The sequence below is a fragment of the Lolium rigidum genome, chromosome 3 (assembly GCF_022539505.1).
Source record: "Lolium rigidum isolate FL_2022 chromosome 3, APGP_CSIRO_Lrig_0.1, whole genome shotgun sequence".
In the NCBI taxonomy this organism is placed as follows: Eukaryota; Viridiplantae; Streptophyta; class Magnoliopsida; order Poales; family Poaceae; genus Lolium; species Lolium rigidum.
Window position 1 is genome coordinate 21,518,453 of NC_061510.1, and position 8,263 is coordinate 21,526,715.

An 8,263-nucleotide genomic window follows, 5' to 3' on the forward strand; every position below is an offset into this window, starting at 1 on the left:
AAATAGCAAATATGTGAAATTAAGAAAACTAACCCTAGGACTTGTGTGAATGGTTGGATCACCTCCATATATCTTTTCAACATTCAACAAAACCAATTGGGCCAAACCAAGTCAAAGTAAAAATAAAATACCACATATGCATAAAAGCATATGTGACACATAGGCATTGCACCAAACATTGACCTAGGTCTCTAAACCTTGACCAAATGGTGTGGCATCATCTCCAAACCTATTATAGCACTAAATGGACCCTAACCCATGCCCAAGTGAAGCAAGATACAACCCTTGACAAGTTTATTAAAATTTACACCTCATCTCTTATGTATTAAGGCCAAAATTGCAAATCTTTGAATAAGACCATTTGATTTAGTTTCAATGCTCTTAAAATGTTTCTAAACTCATAAGAACCACATTAGAGTCAACCAAAGTCAAATCAAATGGAGAGAAATCAAAGAGGAAGAGAATTCCCAAAATTCACTCACATACACATATGCCAAAATGCAAATCCTCCACCAAGGCCAAATTTGCTTGCCCCATTGCTTCTAAAATACTTCAATATGATAAACTAACACAATTGCATCATTGGATCAAGAATTAAATCAAAGCAAAACTCAAATTCAACATACATGTGATAATGGTCATTTTGTCACTTTATAAAATGTTCCCCTCTTTACCCCTCTGGCTTTGACTTTTCTTCAACTAAACTTGGTCAACTATGACCATGTCATCCAAGACCACAGGAAGGTCAACAACTTTCATGTTGACCATCATGAATAATATTGACCAGGTTGACCAGAATAAGATTGACAAGTGGAGACTTTGAAACAAAAGGAAGATCATACCAAATTTGAAATCTCACAAACCTTAACCAAATCCACCACCACCACCACCAATCTTTCACATTATTTATATGTTTGAGTTACACCAAAAAGAATTCCAAAATTCGAACATTTTCTTCATGCGGCCATTTCATCGAACACATGGCAGGCAGTGTTCCAGAATTGTGTTACATGCTTATACCCACTGGTTTTTAGCCTACACTCCTTTTGGTTTGTGATCATCAACCTCCTTGTACCCCCTCTGCACCCTCCTATGCACTGCAGCCCTACCAAATTGGTGCAATGATCAAAGTTGTGGCCATGTCAAGTACCATGCCGGCCACCCAAGCACTCAACCTCTCTAGCCCTTCCCTCTCCCCTACACCATGTCAACTAGGTAGCCCACTCCTCCATGAACCTACTGGTACCCTTCCTGGCCGAGGAAACACACCACATTGGCCGAACGAGGCGAGCCCAGACGCGCCCAGAACGTGCCAGGCACGCGGTGAGCGCGCCCAGACGACGCTCTGGACGCGCCAGTACACCTCGTCGCCCCGTTCGCCCCGTCCTTCCCTAGCTCTCTCCCCTCGCACGCGCACACATCTACGCGTCTGCTAGCACCTAGACATGCTCGAACGCCTGCGCGCGCACCCTAGCCGTCGCCATGATCACCGACCTGCCGCGCCGGTACTGCGCGTACACCACTGTCGCCAGGACGCCAAAGGCCATCATTGGGCTCGCCATCAAGCGCGCTAGCATCGCCTAGCCGTCGCCTACACCGCGCGCACCCTAGCTTGCCCCTTCGCTCACCGTAGCCGCCGCGCCATGGCCGCCCCTTCCCAGCACACCACGGCCACCTCGAGCCCCTATAAAAGGAGACCCCTCCTGGACGATTTATTCACACCATTAGCTTCACCTCCTTCCCCTTGTTCTCCTCGACCATCTCCCCTCCTCAATTAGACAGGAGCTCGCCGGAATTTGGCCGGAGCCTGCCGCTGCCATAGCTCGACGAAGACGACGACTCCGTGCCTTCCCCGACCAATCACGGCCACCACTCGACTCCCCGTCCCACGCTGCGTCGATTGCCCCCGTCGCCAGCCTAGGAGAGCCCCTGCATCGCCGTCGCCGGACCCTCCTGCAACCTAGGTTTCCGACGACTCGCCGGAGAAGGTACGCCGCTCGATCACGCGAACGTCCCAGATAGCGCCACGTCGCCCCCGCCAGCTGCCCGCGAATTTAAACCCAACCGCGCCGTTACTGGGCCGTTTCCCTCCATTCAAATCCTTTCGGCCCAAGTTCTTTTCCCGCGCGGCCCACAAATTCAAACGTCGTTTAATTAATTTAGCTGAATTCAAATACTGGTGTCTACTTCAAATTTAAATAGTTTAAATTCTACTAAACCAAATTTAGTAAATTTTATATATTTAGAAAGCTCATCAAATTGTCTAAATCATGGCACTGGCCTCATGTCCAAATTTGAAAGTAAATTTAAATGATAAAAATAACAAGGCAAGGACTTTCCTGACTTCAAATAAATATTAGAAATTATCTAGAAATGATTTTAAGTTGATTCCAACTCTAATAAATCACATTTGACATAATCTAATTGTTTATGCAAAAATATATCATAGTTGTTTTGAATGATCATGGATTAGAATTAAAATAATGGCTATGGAACTATTTCTAGATCATTTTAATACATACACATAGAATTATTTAAATAGTATGAGGGCTTATCTATCAATTAAATTGTGATCTTAAGTAATTCCAATAGAGGTACTGACTTTGATCCAATAAATCTCATGCTTGGTTAATTAGAGAGGTTAATCATTTAGATGATAGTTTAACTTATATGAGGTGTAGCCTCTCACATAAATCATTAGTCCAAATAATTCAATAAGAATTATTAACACATAATTAATGACCCATAGGTTTATATTTGAAAATACTTAATCCTTCTCAGAAGTATTATTTAAATATTTCAAACCTATTTATTAAATCATATAATAGACTTTGGTCCCATTTAAATCTTACCTCAACCAAATTAATATGAAGTAGAGCCCATGGTCAATTAAAATTCACTTTTAATTAATTAATAATATTAAAGCATTACAAGGAGTTACTAAAATAGTATGAGGTGCTCACCTCATTTAAATCAGCCTCTCTCAAATAAAAGGAAGTAAGGTATTGACCTTTAATTCACTAAGCTCATACTTGCTCCCTTATAAATCTTAAAGCTAAATAATAATTAAATTAATTAAATCACATGAGATGATGAATCTCATATAACTCACTTTCTCAACATACTAAGTGTGAAGTGTTGACCTTGGTCAACATGGGATCATCCCTGGTTATTTTGAGAATCTTAAATCACCTCAATAATAGTCCTTTAAATTGGTTACACTTATGTGCTAAATCATATGAGAGATACTCCTTTTATTTAAATCTAGTTCTCAAGCAATTCAATATGAGGTAGTGATCATGGTCTAAGTAACCTCATCTTGAATTATTGAGAGGCATTAAAACACTACCATGTAGTATTAAATTGCATGAGGTATGGAACCTCATTTAAATCATTTTCTCAAATGGTAGGTATGAAGAGGTTGACTTTAGTCAACCTAGGTCATATATTATTCATAAGAGAAATTAAATCTTAAGAAGATTCAATGAGAGGAAATTATTTTTCTATTACTAAATAAGGAAACCCTAGCATAATCTTGTAATAAATATTAAGTAGTGATGCTAGATCATTGTGTGAGCCACTAAGGCTAATTAAGAGTGCTTAAGTATTGTTTGGTGATTGTATCCTCGTATTCGTTTATAGACGCTAGTACCGGAGACTATCAAGAGGAGGAAGTATTCTACCAAGAGGAAGAAGAAGAATACTTTGATCACTTCACCAATCAAGGCAAGCTAATACCTTTGCAAGCTAGTATTCTGCAAGCTGATATTAATATTACCCCTCCAAGCAAGCTAACCTTCTTGCAAGCTAGACTAATGCAAGATGCAAAGCTCTACTAGAGCAAGGCATCATTACATTTTACTTTATGAACCTATCCCAAAGTTTTTGCTTTATAAGCTTTACTTAATTTTATTTATCAAAGTTACCTTTTTGATTTATGATTCACTTGGTGGAAATATAGAGTAGTACAAGAAAATCACACTTAGCCTAGCAAGCTCCAAGATACTTATCACCCCTCATGAAATAGTTGCTAGTGCTAATCAATTAAAACTTGACTACTCTAGATGGGAACATGTGACTTTGAAATGAAGTGGAAACCTTGGAATGATGGTTCATTCAATTGAATGACTTTGAAGGTGAATATGACCATGAGAAGATGGTGATTTTTGGATATAAAACTGATGGTTGGGTTTGGATGCGATACCATTCCAATTTTGAAAGTACCCCCACAATACCCAAAATGGGTACGGGCTTAACTAGAAATTTATGTGCCTTAGTATGGGTTCCCTCTAAACAAGCGTCATAGGGGTTATGCCAAGGGCTGCCTCCAAAGCAATATGAGATATTGCGGAATGATGTGAACGAGGTGAATTGTCCGGCCCAAGCCCTGTGCAGTTCCCGGGTTAACAGGTTGGTTCTCACCGGGAGGCCAAGCTCATGGGGAGAGGTGCCTGTACTAGAGTATATAAGTGAAAGGTTATGGTTGGTAGTCCGCATACGGAGTATGATAAATCAGTGGCCAGCTAACCCCGACGGATTATTGCAAATATTGTGGCACAAGTGTACGACCTCTGCAGAGTGTAGAACTATTCGAATAGCCGTGTCCACGGTTACGGACGATTGGAAAGGCCATACTCGTTCCGTCATCGGACCCTTTTTCAAAAATGTGACATATGAATGATGACTTGCTCGTTGCAAGTTGAATGATGACTTGCGGTTGCAAGTTGAATGGTGATTTGGGGTTTTGAATCACAACTGAGTTGTGGGAATGACACTAATGTTCCCACTTGAGATAGTCTATTTGATTCAAGCATCTTTACTAAATATTTATGAAATAAACTTGGCTTTATGCAAATAAACCTAGAGCTTAGTATCCCCTTACCACAATTGATAGTGCTTACACTAGTATTAGTTTGCGAGTACTTTAAAAGTACTCATGGCTTTGTCCCTGGCTATTCAAATGGCCAGACTATGAAGGTGAACAGCGGTACGAGGAAGATGGACAGCAGAACGTCTACGACAACTAGGACCGCTCCTGACGTCAACAGTTGCCTGTGGAACAGATGGACCACGACCGTTACTTCGCTTCCGCTATGTGTTTTGTAATAGGATCTCTAGATCCACTATGTTGTATTAAGACTGGATCATGTGATCCTTGTTGTAAGACGATTATGTGTTGTAATAAATGATGTGTTGTGATATCAAGCTATTATGTCTCGCAAAAACAATATTCCTGGGATTGCGAGGAATGGCATAATAGGCATCTGGACTTAAAAATCCGGGTGTTGACAATTATTTAGTTCACGGCCAAAATGAAGTAATTGCACTTGGCACATGTTGGTTCACATTCCCTCCTCTTTAGCTTTTGCCATCGTAACTTCTATTTTTGGTTTACATTCCCTGCTTTGTAGATGTAGCCATCATAACTTCATCTTGCTCAGTCGTTGTTACAAAATTTATAGCCTGCTACTATGTTGTTCATGCCAATTTTGTACTCCTTGAACATGTTGGTTTGCATGGGACTCGACAGTAGTAAGTCTGCTGTTTCATTCTAACATGCTCGTTATATTGGCTGTTGGTATGCGGCATGCACTCTTTGTTTGCTTATTGTGCGCATTACAATGATCTTGTTATAACGACGAAATGATGAGTTCCAAATTCTTTGCCAAACAATATTGTAGTGTCTTTGCCTTTCCATTGTTGTTGTCTTAACTTGTAATGTCTTTGTTTCGGATATAGGTGCTGCATGGACAACTTAAAAGATTGCCGGATCGCTTCATTGTATTGCTAGGTTTAATTACCATTCAATTTCTCCGGGTTCCGTAATATTTTTTTCAATGCCTTGCAACTGATGTAATATTTAGTTAGTTTTTATAGTTCTTTCGCGCATTTTTTCTTTGGTGCTTGTGGTAAGTGAGGCTATCCGACAGAAATCAATGCTGCGTAAATATTCTCAGTATCTAAATCACGAATTCCCATCCCTTAAACGGCCCAATTAAGCGAAATCACATATGTGCCTTCCCGCAAAATCCTAAAGCGCATATTATGTCGGCATATAAACAACAACTAAACGGGCTGGCCCACTTACTTCTTGGGCCAGCCCATTTGATTTACGGTGGACCCCACACACTAATTGGGCTGGCCCACTTGCTTTAAGGTGGACCCCACCAACTACTGGGCCGGCCCACTAATTAGTTGGGCCAGCCCATTTGCTTTTTGGAGGACCCCACATAATAAATGGGCCGGCCCTTTAAGAGGAAAGTGGGACCCACCTGTGTTTTGGCCCGGCCCACTATCTTGTTGGGCCGGCCCACTTGCTATATGGTGGACCCCACATACTAGTTGGGCCGGCCCTTTAACAGGAAAGTGGGGCCCACCTGTGCTTATTGGGCCGGCCCACTATCTTGTTGGGCCGGCCCACTTGCTCTATGGTGGTCCCACATGGTAAATGGGCCGGCCCTTTAAGTGGAAGGTGGGACCCACCTGTGTTTTTGGCCCGGCCCACTATTTTGTTGGGCCGGCCCACTTTCTGTATGGTGGACCCCACATACCAAATGGGCCGGCCCATTAACAGGAATGTGGGACCCACCTGTGTTTTTGGCCCGGCCCACTATCTTGGTGGGCCAGCCCACTTGCTATATGGTGGGCCCCACATACTAAATGGGCCGGCCCTTTAAAAGGAAAGTGGGACCCACCTGTGTTTTTGGCCCGGCCCACTATCTTGTTGGGCCGGCCCACTTGCTATATGGTGGACCCCACAAACTAAATGGGCCGATCCTTTAACTGGAAAGTGGGACCCACCTGTGTTTTTGGCCCGGCCCACTAGCTTGTTGGGCCGGCCCACTTGCTATATGGTGGACCCCACACACTAAATGGGCCGGCCTTTTAACAGGATAGTGGGACCCACCTGTGTTTTTGGCCCGGCCCACTTGCTTCTTGGGCCGGCCCAGTTGCTGTAAGGGGGACCCCACATGTTAAATGGGCCGGCCCATTTTACTTTTGACCAGTCAACATTAGAGGTTAGGCCCGGCCCACGTAACTAATGGACCAGCCCAGCTATATAGTTGACCGGTCAAACTATGTCATCTGGCCCGGCCCGCTTAAGACGTGGCAGGCCTCGTGTGGGCCTACCATCTACCACGGGGTTTCGCCGGCTAACGCCGTTAACCGGCGCTTAACGGCGTCCGCCACGTGTCGGCTTGCATGACGTCGCCAGTCAACGGGCTCCCGAAAACACTTCCGCAACGGTCCGATTTTCCGTGGCGGAAGGGCGCCCAAGCGCGACGGACCGAAAAATCGTCGTTGGACTTTGCCTGACGCAGTTTCGACAACGGAACCCATATCGTCGGGTTAGGCCCATAGGCGACGAAAAATGCCCCTTAGTTGACGATTTTGGGACGTTGTCTATCAGAACTTTTCTTGTAGTGCCTCTCCTCCTCAAGCTCTGCCCTCAGCACCGCAGTGGAGTTCGCGGAATCATCCACGACCTCCGCCAGCCGGGCCTCGGCTGCTGCCTTGGCGTCACTCAGCTCCTGGCAATGCCGGATTCCGGCCTGGATAGCCTGGTCCTTAAGCTCCCGAGAAATGTCCTTCTAGGCGTCCAAGGCCTCCTGGTGCTTCCGGATGAGCTGCTCCTTGTCAGCTAGAGGCCGGAAAAGAAGATGTTAACGAAAACGTAGCAAATGGAACACAAAGAAACAAATCAACCAAAAAAGAGAAAGGATACCTTGGAAAGCGGCAACCTGGACCTTGAGGGCCTCAATGGAGGCTTCTAGGATAGCTGTTATGCGAAGAACTTGTAAATAAACAAAGAAAGAAGAAAAGATGCCGGTAGAAAGATGCCGGAGGCAAAAAAGACTCACCTTGGCAGTAGCTGTGGGCCTTTGCCAGATCCCGGTGCTCCCAGAGAAGCTCCTCGAAGAGCTGTTTCCGGGCATCTGCCGTGCTCTGTTTAAATAAAAAGTCAAGTGTGAAGATGCCGGTTTTCGGTATCTTTAAGAAAGTTTTGCGCTAAAAGCTGCGCTCTCAACCCAAAACTTGGGGACTGGGAGTTTGCGGTATCTTTAAGAAAGTTTTGCGCTAAGAGCTGCGCTCTCAACCCAAAACTCGGGGACTGGGAGGATACATATATGAATCCGCAAAGAATAAAACCGGCTTCAACAGGAAAATTGCAAAGAGATTGGTGAAACTTACCACCACGTTGCTGGTGGCGTCGTGCCAAGCATTGTCGAACTCCCTCACCGCTCGTTTGAGCCGCATGAAG